Consider the following 15,258-nt stretch of genomic DNA (forward strand, 5'->3'; position numbering starts at 1 on the left):
CACAAATTTTAGGACGAGCTGAAACCTTACAGAAGTTGGTTCTTTAGAAAATCATTTGGTTATATTGTTGTCTTACAAGCCTAACCCTATTCCAACCTAAATGCCTTTATCTCTCGATCCATGAAAGGGAAGGACAAAACTCAGAAAGGCATGTGTGAACTTATTTGAATAGATTCGGGTCAGAAGTTTGACTCTATATTTCCGAGTGTTAAGTTGACTACATGGATCACACGTGAATGTTAAGGATAGGTCTGGATAGTGAGTTGAGAAGAGATAAATTGATATATTATTATTTTAAAATTTGAAAAAATTGAATTATTTATTATATTTTGTGTGTGAATTATAAAAAAGTTGTAATGATTAGATAATATAAGGTGAGTTAAAAGACTTTCATTAGGAGCTAGTTGTGATTTGAAATATTAATTTAAAAATAAAATACAGAGCTAGTACATACATGGTAATAACTAATTTTAAGAAGTCCGAACTAAAAAGTCGAGTCATGATAAGTATCTCGAGTGATATACGACGTCCAAAGTTGGTAACTTCATTGTGCAATTACGTCTCCCTAAGGCCCGACATAACCCGAAAATTACCTGATCTATATGAGATGAAGGGAATACATGTCCCCAAAAGATTGATAGGGATAAATAGTTTGGGATATTGGCATGATAATGAATTTATCCTTAATCTTTCTAATTAATAATATAATCTATCGAGAAGTGTTATAGTAGCCACAAAGATATTTTATAGAAATAAACTTCTAAATTGATGTGGTTTTATATGATAATAAATTTATTTTACAATACAAGTAACTTTACAATCTAATGTATCATATCATTTTGTGAATTTATTTTTATAAAATTCTTTTATGGTTAAAATATTTATCTAATCTAAAAATGAGGAAATATAGATAAGGAAATGTGCTGCTTGAGTTTGCCCCTTCGTTTTAACTGCTCATGTATCTAATTTTTTTTTTCTTTACTTAATGATTAAGAAAGTGACTTTAGCGCATTGGTATATATTTTTTAAAATATTTAAATATGTTAAAATTGTATAAAAATAAATAAAAAATAAATAAATAATAAATAAAAGAGAAGAAGAAAAAATAAAAAGGGAAATTTGTACTAATGGACATGCCCAATGGTCAAAGCACCACCCATTTAGGTAATGGTCTATCAAGCATGTGCGATTTGCCCACCAGATAAGGTTGTGTGCAATGATCGATTCTTATAGATATCTTACAGATTATAGGCCTTACAAAAATCGGCTATATAGCGGCTTATAGCCTATGTTACAAGTCTATTTTCATTCTACAAATACGAAGTCCAAATCGACTATAATTTTCGGAATAAATTGAAATAACTCTACACTTTTTACTTCTGTTTTTTAAAATTTTCCACACCATATAATTGCTAGTGTTTCCAAGCTTAGAGCTACAAGTCACAAGGCACTGCAAGAGGGAGGCCAGATTCAGAAAGTAATAGGCAAAAGATAGTCTTACAACAATTTGTCTGTATCAAAGATAATCTCAATTCTTATTGAGGCCTTGTAAGATTGCTCATAGGCTTGAAGCCCGAAACAATAGCATATTACATGAATGACAGAAATAAAGCCATCAAACGATGTATTTTGCAAACCAGGTATCGGGCTTGATATTCCTGCAACACAAGAAATGTGAGGTTTGGGAGGTAGTAATACACCTCCGATACCTAAGTCAGTTGGTTGGTCCTTAAAGAGAACTTTTTGTATGTGAGAGTACGTGAGCCTAAATTCTAGCCTCGAATTCAGATTTTATACTTCCTGTTGAGGTGGGTCCTTCGTCTCCTATGTCAGGGGCATCTGTCCTCCATACTAGGTACCATGCCGTCGTCTTTAATGCAATGTGGCTCTCTTGGGTTGTGTCCTATGTGGCAAGGTGGTGGGTGCGACCATCACCTATGCACTTTATCAAAGACAGAGGCTCCTACCGGAATTCCATCCTGCATTCCATATCTGACCCCTTAATGTAGCGTGGCTCTGAATCTTAGATGCCACTTGCATGTCAGAGCAAATGTCGTCCCATCTTTCCATGTCAGACCTTTTTCTGCATTGGCCTGGGCCTCCTTCATATCTTGGTTGGTGTGCCAATTACACTTTGATTGTTGGGCTTCCCAAGGTCAAGTTAGACCTAACCTTGTTGAGGGGTGAGAAAATCCCTTCCATTTATCCTTCAAATTCCTATCGCACGTGTGCGGTGAGAATTTCCTCTTCTTCTTCCTCCTTTTCTTTTATTATTATTGTTTACCCCACAGTGCCTTAGCAATTCGTAATGTCCAATGTGAATGAATGGATGATCATTGTGTGGACTTGTTCACTTCCCCATGTCTGGGTTTGCGTGTGATGGCTTGACCCCATGCTCCCTCATGCAGTTGAAATTGTAGGATTTGCTCTCGTCGTTTCACCTTTAGTGACACTTGTCACTCTCCTACTTGGGGCACTCCAATTGCTATAGGATTCTATTTAAGCTTGTAATCCCCCTTTGTCTCCCTTCCTTTACACTCTTCTCATTCATGCTATCGTCTTCTAGAGTTCCTAGCCCTTCTGTTCTCCAACTTCCTTTATCCTTCGACAATTCCTAACTTTTCTTCTTCCTATCTCTGATGGTGCCTAAGGACACCTCCATTTTTCTGATCCCAGGGTTCACGCTCGTCCCATTCTAAAGGGACATCCAGGGTCCCAAGGGGTTTGTATCCTCCAAAGGTCCGAGACAATTCCCAGTTCTTCGAGGGGTACCACTGGTCCTTGGTTGCTTCTTCTACAGACTTGAGGTCTATGAAATCTTCTTTTGGGGGTGCTTGACTCCATAAACTTAGAAATTCTAGGGTCTCACCACGGGTCTGCGGACTTGAATGGTTTTGCTGCGAAAGTGGCATTGTAACCTTCTATATTCTCCAACAAACTATGGCTTCCTTTCTGTTGCCCTATTCCAGATGTCTTAGACTTCCTTAAGTTGGCTTTATCACAATTTCAACCTAATGCATGAAGGATCCTGATGTCTTGTTGTGTTGTTTGGCACATGCTCTTGGTGACCATGGTAAAGATTACCCAAACCTAACTGTTAGGGAGTTTCTTTTTACTCACAGGGTGCAGCTGCACGATGACAACCTATGCAGTTTCCATTCTCGAGGGGGATACAAGGTTGCTCACTTGGAACCCTGCTTTTCCTATGTCAAGGACTAGTTCAAATGGTTCTTCTTTGTGTCAGGTCAAGGTTGGGAGTTTCCCATCCATTTCATTTGAGGAGTCGTTCTAGAGGACAAGGAGATTTGCATGGTTCTGACCAAGTTAGAGCAGGATCAATTGGCGACAGTCTATGCCTTGGTGAGACACACCAGGAAGAAGTTTGGATCGACGCCCTACCGACCAAAGCCAACATCAACTGATTTTTGGTGTCTCCAAATTTATCTTGTTTCGAGGGTCGTTGTATCCCGAGAAAGTCGTCTACTTGTTGGATCGAAAAAGGCCTCTTAGTTTCATTGGAGAGGAAAGGGAAGAAGTCCCGTACCGAGGACGAGGTGGCTCGCAAGACATCAGGGTCTAGTAGCTCCAAATCAGCTGGAATGCCTTCCCTGAGCCAGTCTTCGCTGGCCCTGTCCTTGTCGGGGGCCTTGGAGGCAACTCAGGGAAGCAACTTACCTTGGGTCATTCGGACACCCCTTGTCCAACCGACCTCCTTCTTCATCCCGAATGGTGCTCCCATCTGCCACCCCGTTGGGAGATGAAGGGCCAATCATGGCCCCTAGCCATGAAGAAGAAAAGCTCAAGATGACCTTCTTCTTGGCCTTCCTCGCCCCTACTCTGAGGGAGTCTCATGTTTCCATCATGCAATTCAAGGACGTCCCGTAAATGGTTGCCTCACCAGATGACAATGCTGAAGTGCGTGCCATTGCTCTTGAGAGGATGGTTGATAAAAAGGTGTCGATGTCCTTAGGCGATGGCGGGGATGCCCATTCTCCACACTCTGACTGTTCCATGGGGTTACCTCCCCAAATGAAAATGCTGAAGCGAGTGCCGTTGCTTTTAAGACTACGGTTGATACAAAGGTGCCGAGGTCCTTGGGCAATGGTGGCCATGCCCATTCTCAACACAGACCGCTCCATGGGGTTGTCCTCTGCCATCCCTTGGTCGTTGACCTCAGTGATGGGAGGCTCTACATATATTCATGTCCCTTCAACACATCACCTAAGCATGAGGTCGTTTCTTCGGCGGCCTTAGAGGAGTTTACCGTGGTGATCTTTCCATCGGGTGATATGGGTTCACCATGTGATCAATAGGTCGGGGGCATCTTCATGGCCACCCATGTGATACCCCGTTTTTACGTGTATTTTCACTGAAGGAGTATTTTAATTTAATTAATATATTGGTTCTTTTATTTTAATTTATTTTATTTTAATTGATTTTATTTTAGTTTGATGTGGTGTTTAATTTATTTTAGTCGTTTTATAGTTTTTAAAATTGTTTTCGTCGGATCAGTTTTTGGACTTCGGAGGTGAAGATTGGACTTCATTTCTTTTCTCCATTTTTTCTTTTCTCTTTTTCTTTTTCCCTTTTCCTTTTTTCTTTCTCTTTTCCTTCTTTTCTTCTTTCTTTCTTTTCTTTCTTCTTCTTTTTCCTCTCCTCCCCGCGTGCACTACGTCCTTTCTCTCTCTCCTCACTAACGCCGTCCAGCTTGTGCCGCCCAGCACCGCCGCTCGCCAGCGACGTGGCCGACACCACCCACCCAGAAACTTCCCCCTCCGGCTAATGCACCTCTCCACCAAATCTCACCTCCATCCGAGCTGCCGTTTGCCGCCGAGAGTCCATCTAAGCCGCACAGTTTTTGTGCATTTCCGCCGTCGTCGCTCCACCTCCGGCCACTATCTATTCACCACTTCATTACCTACCTCTTATCGTCCTAACCCACCCATTTTTGCCCCTGATCCGTTGTCGGAGCAGCTCCCATGAGCTCAACTCTGATTTTCCCTTTTTCTGCTTCCACCGCCATTCCCACCGCCACCCACAGCCAAAACTCACTTCCATTAGCTTCATAAACATTTATAGGCCATTCCCTATCAATTTCAAGTCTTGGTTTGTCCCCGTTCTAAAGTGGGCATTTTACAACCCACGGCCACAGTATATTTTACACTGTTACGTTGCTTTGTCTCCGCCGTTTGCAACGTCGTGATCCTTCAAAAAATACCTTATAGCGCTGTAAGTATTTTCCAAACTCTATTTTAGATTTAAATATATTGTTACTCTTACAATTAATTATTTGACTGGTTGGTTAATTCCAGACTGAGTCCGAGGAGTTGGGGTCGATTGGATTGAGGATGGAGTTGCTTGGTTTTGTTGATATTGTGATTGGTTAGATGATTTGTATCTTGAGGTGTGCATTGCATGATGCATTCATGTGCATTTATTTAATTGAGAAAAAACCGGTGTTATTTGTGTAAATAGATTTTCGGGTGCGTGTGTATCACGACCCCAAGCCGGGATGAGGTATTATTTCAGTGGAGCTGCTATGGTCACTCGGGAGTGGATAATACTGAGTGACATCCCCTAAGTTATTGCTGGGCGACCACCGGATCGCATGATACGGTAACGTTGTCATGTCGACTCCGTGGTTCCTAGGCTGGTGGGGACTAGAGGATGGCCTGGTCCAGGTACGCGCTGGGCGTGAGAACTGGGCATCGCTCGTTTAGGTGTCACATGCGTAGTCGTTACCTGCGGTGTGGCACAAGAGCCAGAGTGTGCGGATGATCCCTAGGGGAGATCATGGTGCATGCAATAATTGGATCGGGTTTTTGGATATTGGATATGGGCCATTTTCTGGGAAAAATGGCGAGGTTATGTTTGAGACTTTATGATCCATTTTCTGAAAAAATTGTGGTTTTCTTGATTTTGGGCCTTTATCTGGGATAATGGTAAGGATTGATTTTAAAGGATATGTTTTGGGCCAAAATGGATTTTTTGGCGTGCGTGGGAATAAAAATGTGGTTTTATAAATTATGTGCATTTGGCATTCTTTTATGCATATTGTTGAGTTTAATATATTTTTATCCTGTGACGTTTGGATCTTTACTTACCTGCGGCACCATTTTGGTACCGTAGATTTTGATGCAGAGGTCAAGGAGGAGGAGGAGGCTGAGCCCAAGGAGGCGGCTCCGCTGGAGTATTGATTTGGAGTTTATGTCTTGTAGTTTGGTTTGAAATAATATTTGAGGCTTGTAATATTTTATTATATATGTTTTAATCGGGTTTGTATTAAACAAAGAAAAATTCTGGCACTTAGTTATGAGACTTTTGTTATCCACTGCGTGTTTTTATTTGCACACTTGTTGCATATACACACACTTGGCACTTGGCGATAGGGTGGTGACCCCCGTATTGTCATCATCCAGACGTCTCGATTTCCATGTGTCCGTACGTGGGATTTGGGGGCATCACAAACCAAGTCAAACAGGTGATGGATAATGGTGCCTTGGTGATGTCTGAATAGGAGCCGACTATTGATGGGAGTTCTCCAGCTAGGGGAGGGGGCGTATGTGTCCCCAGCTGGAGCCAATGGTTGACACGGACACCATAGGGCCAACCAGGTAAGTGCTAGTAGTTGATGGGGGCTCTTCGACAATGACTAAGTAGAAGATCGCGGCCATTGGGGTTGCCAAAGGGACACTCGAATCGAATCTAGTGGTTGACGCTGATGAACAGGGGCATCCAGGCAAGTGCTAGCAAGTCATGAGGGCATGCCTCGGCTGAAGGTTACGATTGGTGGGGGCACCAAGGGGATGCTCAAATTAGAGCCAATGGTTGATACAGATGCCCCGGGGACATCCAGGCAAGTGCCTATAGTTTTGGCCACAGGTAGCATTGAGACCCTGCTTGAGTTAGCACCAGACGAGGGTGAAGGCTTTCCTTCTTGGGTTCCTCCTTCACCTCTCTTGTAGCTGGGAAGCGTGGGGAAGACCTCTCGAGCCGGTGGGAGTGGCAATTCAAGGAATGGTCCAGGTTTTGACAGAGCTTGGGTCAAGTCCATTAGTTGGGAAGCCGAAAAACTAAAGGATTTCTTCTCCTTGGTAAGATATTTTTATCATTATTTATCATTACCATACTTCCTCCTTTCTACTTATGTTTTATATTGTTTGAATTGACCAGTTGGCTACCCTGATAGTGGATGAAAATAGGGAAATGGAAGAAGAGGTCCAACAATTGTGGTCCCTTGCCATCCTAGTGTGCAAGGCAAACAAAGAGAGGGACGATGTTGTTTCGTCCATGTGTACTCCAATCACAAGCGCAAAAAGAAGAAGAAGATTGCCAAACTTTGCCAAAATAAGACTTTCCTCTAAGAGACTTGAGATCACTCTTTGCCACCTCAAGACCAAGCTTATAGAGGAGAAGCAAGACAATTTGCAAGACCAGTCAGCCTGTTATGAGGCAGATTTACTCAAGAAAGCATGTCACAACCTCAAGGGCGAGAAGGACAAGCTGGTTAAATAGAATAACTTAGACATAAGGTTGCACAACTGGTTGCAGAAAACCTACAAAGGCCTTATCAAGTCCTGGAAGTGTAAGACTGAGCTCCTCAAGTCTCGAGACAAGCAAGTCAAGACTTTGGAGTCTAAACTAAATTCTGCCAAGGGCGAGCTACAGTCTCAAGACTTGCAAATAGAGGCTCTGGAGTCCAGGTTAGCCACTTACCAAGAGGACCTGGTCTCTCGGGACTTGGATGTTGAAGCCTTAAGGCCTAAGTTTGTGGACACTAAGGGGGCCCTGGCCCCTCTTTCTACACAAATGAGAAGATAGTTTGCAACCAGGTTTGGGGTTACAACTACAATGAGAGCCTGGACAAGTTGAGGGATCACCTACTGGAGAACCCGTAGACTAGGGACTCTTGGACCTAATCTCCCTTGAGCCTGATTGTCATGCACTCCAATTTGCCAACTCCTTAGGCATGGATTTGGTGCCTAATGCTTTTCCGAACACTGCTCTAGGCTCTTAAATGTATATTTATTTCCTTTTTTATATATTTTTAAATCTAATGGAGATGAATTTTCCCAATGTATAGCTTCCATCTCTTCTTTTTTTTCTCATCGTTCTCTTCCTTTTGTTGTTCTACTATGTTCTTTACCTTTCATTTTTATTCACGCGAGGGAAGGGCAAGTCACGCCAGTGACTTGACTTTCATTTTGTACGAGGGTTTGCAATTAAGGGACTTGCACTGCCCATTGGTTCGTGGTGAGTCTAGTAGGGATAAAATACCCATTTACTATCTTCCTCACCAAACGAGATGATCATCATCTTCGAATGCCTCATCTAGTTAGCCGGGGGTCTTTCAGTAAAAAAAAAAATCTTCGTATGGGGCCCTCATGGAATGTGCCTTTCTACTGGATGATGTGGGGCCACCCTCAGCAAAGCCCCAAGCTATGGAATGAATCACACCCAGGGGCTATTTTTGGGGACTAGGGCCCTGTGAGGGGTATTACGAGTGGCTTATTGGCTTGTTCTGTTGTTTGATAGTCAGGAGATAAGTAGCGGGGCACCTCATTCTCCTGCTTGCCATAAACTGTGTCAAAATAGCTGGGCTAGCTCTCTAAAGCCATCAATTGAGCTTGGGGATGACGCTCTAAACCACCCTCTCACCACACCTTTCAACATTTGAGGGAAGGCTTTTAACCTATTTCACTAGAGAATCTGTGAAGAGTCATATGTGCTTTAAAGGTCTCGAGAACTTCAATGGCAGCGGTGCTACCATCACCTTTGTATTGTAGGGTAAGTCCATGCTAGTGAGTAATTGGTCAACCGACGACAATGTTCCCATCCTTTTGGTTACTTGTCCATGAGACCACAGAGTTCGGTGCATCTTTCTCTTGTCCTCTTCGTCGACATATGTTCCTCTAGCACTCTGTAATTTGACATGCTCAATTTGACTTGGCTAGGTGTCCTCCTACAACCCGTTGTTCCTTCTCTTTTTAGGACTTTATTCTCTTGTCGGAGGTTCTCCATCTCTGCTGCCATTCTCTTCATGTGCTCCTCCATTTATGAAAATCTCCCTTCCAAGTTCCTTGAAGATGCTTCTTGTCTATTGGTTGTTTGAGAGCGCGTTGTAATTGGCATGTGAATGACATGTTACATTACAAAGATCCCACAGATGGCGCCACTAATAATGACGTGTTTTTCACACCGATTACCAGGCTCGATATTCTTGCAACACGAGAAATGTGAGGGCCCGATTGTGATACACCTTCAATGACTATGTCAATCCTTTGGTCCTTAGAGAGAATTTTTTATATGTGAGAGTAAGTGAGCCCAAATTCTAACTTGGAATTTAGCTTTTATACTTTCTACTAAGGTGGGTCCCTCGTCCTCTATGTCAGGGGTGTCCATCCTCCATACTAGGTACCGTGTTGTCGTCTTTAATGTAGAGTGGCTCCCTTAGGTCATGTCCTATGTGGCAAGTTGGTGAGTGCAGCCATCATCTGTACACTCTGACCCCTTAATGCGATGTGGCTCTGTTGCCGCTTGTGTGTGCAAGGCCGTGTTAGAGCGAAAGCCATCCCATTTTTCCACATTGGACCTTTTCCCGTGTTGGCCCTAGGCTTCCTTCTTCGTATGCTGGTTGGTGGGACAGTTACACTTTTATTACTAGACTTCTCGAGGTTGAGTTAGGCCCATCCCAGTGGGGATGAGAACATCCCTTCCAAAACCAATTCAAATAGGTCACCTTTGTGTTTTTTAACTTAATTGCACCTTTTGTGACCTTTCTTGGGTCACTTAACAAAATTATGGGATCAACTCTTTGTCAAATAATAATTTAGCATGTTACTCATGTGAATAATTATCAAACTTCAATGAGATCTCCATATTTAGTACACTCTTTAAGCTACTAACTGTAAAAAGTCACACAATTTTAGAATTTGAAAATATTTGCAAAAAGGGGATGCAACCACTCGCATTGAAAACAAAAAATTCAAATGAAGAGAGTATAGTTCACTCACTTCAAATTCAATCACGTCCTCTAATTGTGATTGGGATTTATCTAAACATAGAGAAATGGATCCATTAAAAATGGGTAATTATTTTCAAGTTGTAAATTATACATAGAAATACATTTCTAATTTCAATTAGGGATAGGGATACACATGTATGCATACACATATGACCTACCAGTATGCATACACGTTAGAAATGAATTCTAATTTCATATGAAAAATAGTATGCATACACATGTATGCACGCATATATCAAAACTAGGGATGTATATAAACTAAAAGGAAAGTGATATTTAATCCCATGTTTTTGTCGCTACAAAGTTACCACTCGGATTTTTTTTCTTAATTATTAAAAAAGTAAATATTAGTAAAGTTGTGATTTTTTTTTTAAAGGTTAAACATGCTTAAAAAATATTTGAACCGAGTAAAAGCACCGAAACCAAAAAAGGAACAGCTAGCTAGAGAATGCAGACATCCTCTCTCTCACCAAGCCCCTTAGTGAGCTCTCTCTAACCCTCTGTGAGGTCCTTTCCAGTATCTAGCCCTCCATCAAAATCTCCCACCTCAAATCAACAAAGCACCACAACCACCTTTCCCCATCTACCTTTCCCATATGGACCCTCCTGATGTGGAAAACATCATCTCACTCACGTAAGCACTTTCGTGGGAAGATCTACTCCTAGATCTTGCAATAGAAGCTACAACATTCACCTCAAATCACACACTGGTAGGTTGTCTAATTTCCTCCTGCCCACTCAATAGATACATTTCATTCAACCAACAAAGTAATATGGAATTTCGCAGTAGGAATTACCACAGAAGACAAAGACAACAACACATTTCGATTCACACTCCCATTGGCCAGTGACAAAGATCGCATCCTTTCACAACACCCATGGAATTTTTGTCGCTTTCATATGATTCTCCAACACTGGAAACCAAGGCAAAGCCTTTCGGAAGCAGACCTAGATCATACCAATTTTTTACTACAAATCCATGGGCTTTCCTTAGAGATGATGACTTCTGAAAATGTCGTAAAAATAGGCAAGGTTCTAAGAACCATACTTAAAATTGACTACAACTCGTGTAGATTATTCATCCTACCTAGGAGCTTCCCCAAAAAAATTTTTAAGTATCAAAATCAACATCTTGGCTTCAGCCCATTTGCAAGAAGGTTTTCATCTCCCTAGACCCAACCAACCATAAGCAAAAATCTCTTTCAAATATGAATGTCTTACGGAAGACAAGGCCACACACAACATCAGTGCACTTACCTAAATGATATGAACCCGCGGAATTGAAATCCCTTGAACCCACAATCATTTTGAAAACTCACCCAAGAGAGCCAAAATCAGGCCAATGGTTGGAGAATCTAAACCCATTGAGAATTCGTTTCAAGAATCTAGATCATATTAAAATCTAGACCGATTGAAAAACTTGTCTCAAGAACCCAGATTATAAGGAGGAACATCACAAAAGTTGTGATTTACTTTTGATAAGTTCAAAATTCAATCAAGAACAAGAGGAGTAAACTCAACTCACAATGAAAATTCAATATTGTCTAAACTTGAAGTGGGCAGCCCAAGATGCTTAAATACTCCCCAATAAAATTAACCCTAAGCCAAAATAAGGTCCCATTTTCCAAACATACCCTTGAGTGAACAGTGTCGCGCTACAGTCCGTGAATAGTATTGCACTACAGTAACCCTCTTGAAACCTTAGTTCAACGAAATAATAAATTTAAATGAATTAAATAAGTTGAAACCTTCAAGTGACCAAGGCCTTTAAGTCATGTTGCTCTCTTCCATAGCTTGTATCAAATGAATTAAAACTGGATCTTCATCCTTCAAGCCCATCTTGAGTGTTGGACTCTTACTAGCTTCATCCTAAGTGGATTGCACCAATCTTTACATTGCTTTCTTGATCTTCTTGACTCTTGATCTTATAATTGGCCTATTTGAAACTTGCAACGGATCTTAAAGACTAGGTCCATTTTGGTGCCCATCATTCCCTCTCTCCTTAAAAGGATTCGACCTCGAATCTTCACTTACATCAAAAGGAAAAATATCAGAAACATTAAAAGTAGCAAAAACATTGTACTCACCTAGAAGATCCACTTTATATGCATTGTCATTAATTTTCTCAAAAATTTGGAAAGGTCCATCTCCTCAAGGATGCAACTTAGTTTTTCTATGGGTTGAAAATCTTTCATTGTGTATGTGAACCCAAACCCAATCTCCTGGTTCAAGGATGACACACTTTCGTCCTTTATTGGTTTGGAAATTATTTTAGGCAATTTGAAGCCATACCCTCTGAAACTCCAAATGTTTTCCCTTGGATGAGGGTAAATTCATGAAGCTTGCTAAGGCAAGAAATCCCTAACCAATTGTCTACAAACAATCTAGACTCTCATCCACCCCCCTCAAATGGCCCCAACTCAAGGTATTTCAATGGTCAACCCTTCCCAATCCACTGTCAAATTTGAAAACACCAACCAATTCTCAACTTATACTGGCACCTCTTCTAGCAAGGGAAAGGAAAAATTTGAGAAAATCCCTGAAGTGCTTCGTGGTACCCATTACACAAACCTTGGTCTAGCAATCCCCACACCTAACCCTAGCCACCATAGGAACACTATAGAAGCCATATCTGATTTTGCATGCATGCAAGAGATATCTTCAGCAAACCAATTGGCACCACGTGGCATGATGACATCAGCACCCTCAGATAAAACACACCCATTAATTACCCAATGGCTTGTCCCCTTGCACAACCCCTCGAGCCTATTATGGGATGCCCAAATAAACATATTGTTCCCCATCTCACCAACCCCTTTGAATCCAACCATCCATCTAGATAATACACAAATCCAAGAGATCCCCCCAACCTTTAAATTTCATCTCCAACCCAAAAACTTGATACCTAATTAATGACCAGTCCTTCTCTCTATCTCCCCAACTTAGAACCCCACAAACAAACCACCAAGCTAGGTCATCCCTTTTCAAAACTATCATTTCCCAATTTGACCAAATTTTAAGCCAATTAGATTTCTCCCAATCAAACCCAAAGATCTCTTTCCTAGTCAGCCCAACTGGTAAACCCATAACCCAACCCAATCCAAATCACATCCCCAACATCTCTCTAGCTCCCCATCACCCCTCAACCTCCAACCGAAACCCACCCTCACAAAATAACTCTTTCTAACGTCAGCCAACACTGGAAAATCCAACAACCATTACCTTAACTCCCCTCTCACTCTCCATTCCAATGGGCTCTTCAAAATTTTACCTTTCCTCAATAAACCAACCTTCCACGGGAGCAAGAGAAATTTTGCCAAAATTGCATTTCTCTTTCAGAGCTTATCAACTCAACTCCAGAAGGTCATAAGCAAACGGATTGCATCATCTTCAAATATCCTGGTGCAAAGACACTTTTGAACCATGTGAATACCCATGATGTTGTAAATAGACTAGGCTTTCTTTTTTATGTTAATATTTCCCTGACTGGAAAATGGGGAGGTTTGTTGTTTATGTGGAAAAAATGATTTGATGTGGAGATTATAAGAATTTCTAGTAATGGAATATCTCTTTTGGTGTATTCTAATCCAGGACATAACCCTTTGTTACTTACTTTTGTATATTGCCCTGCCCAGCATAAGCAAAAACAAGCATTTTGGCAATTACTAGCCTCAATCAGCAACTCCTACTCAGGACCTTGGCTAGGAACAGGAGATTTTAATTGTATTACTAACCAATCAGAAAAGAGAGGGGGTTGACCTTTTGTGTGTACCTCAAGCCCCTCAGGCCTTTTTTCATTCATGGATCAAAATGGACTTGTAGATCTAGGAGCCTTTGGAACTCTATTTACATGGTCAAACAAAAGAAGTGGACTAGCTAACATTAGAGAAAGACTAGATAGAAGCATAGCAAACAATCAATCAATGAATATTTATGTTTCTAGATACCCACCTTTCAAATCTCCCAATGACTTCCTTAGATCATGCCCCCACACTTCTCTCTACATCTGGCAATAAGAATCAGGGAAAAAAAACAAACCCTTCAAATTTGAGAAATTTTGGACTAGAGATCCCTCCAGCATAGATATTGTCAAAACTGCTTGGTCTCACCAAAATTCAAGGACCCCTGCATTTGTTTTCTACAAAAAATTAAAAACCACCAAGTATGCTTTGAAAAGTTGGAACAAAGATTCTTTTGGGCACATCCAATTAGGCATTCTATCCATCAATGAATTTCTCACAGAAATGCAATTCTCCAACTCAGGGCCCATTGACAAGCACTTAGAAAAAATCTTCCAAGAAAACTTAAATGAGCTTTTAAAGAGAGAAGAACAACTTTGGAGACAAAAATCTCGACTCACCTGGCTTACCACAACTGACCTCAACACCAAATATTTTTCATCTATCAACAACTATCAACAACAGAAGCAATGCTATTGACAATCTTAAGATAGGCCAAGGTACGTGGACCTCTGACCTTGACATCATTCAAAATACATTCATTGAGTATTTTAAAATGATATTCACCACCTCATATCCAAACATCCTAGAAAATCTAGAGAACTTTTTCCCATCCAAAATCACAGATTTAGAAAATGTCTTCCTAACCTCTATACCAAATGCCATAGAGATCAGAAAAGCCATTCAAAACAATCCATCATTTAAAGCCCCTGGCCCAGATGGCTTAATTGGACTATTGGGAAGTAGTCCAACAGGATATGATAAAAGCAATCAGAAATTTCTTCCAAAATGGTCATAGCATCAAATAAATGAACCATACCCATATAGCCTTGATTCCAAAGACTCAATCCCCAACTTCTATACATTAATTCAAACCTATTAGCCTGGCAAATATTTGTTACAAAATCATTTCAAAAATTCTGACTAACTGTCTGAAGTCCATAATTCCAGCCATCATCTGCCCTTTCCAAACTGCTTTTGTCCCGGATTGTATTATCCAATAAAATACCATAATTGCTCAGGAATTTTCTCCCATATGAAGAAAAGAAAAGGAAAAAAGGGGCTTATGGCCATTAAAGTGGACATAGAAAAAGCTTTTGACTCAATGGAATGGCCCCTCCTCCTCACTATATTCAAACGCCTAGGATTTAGCTAAATCTGGATCAACTAGATATTTGAATGCATAACCACCACCTCTTATTCAATTTTCATAAATGCCTCACCAAGTGGCTTATTCAAACCATCAAGAGGTCTAAGGCTAGGGGATTCCCTTTT

Source organism: Carya illinoinensis, chromosome 7 (genome assembly GCF_018687715.1).
Source record: "Carya illinoinensis cultivar Pawnee chromosome 7, C.illinoinensisPawnee_v1, whole genome shotgun sequence".
NCBI classification, from domain to species: Eukaryota; Viridiplantae; Streptophyta; class Magnoliopsida; order Fagales; family Juglandaceae; genus Carya; species Carya illinoinensis.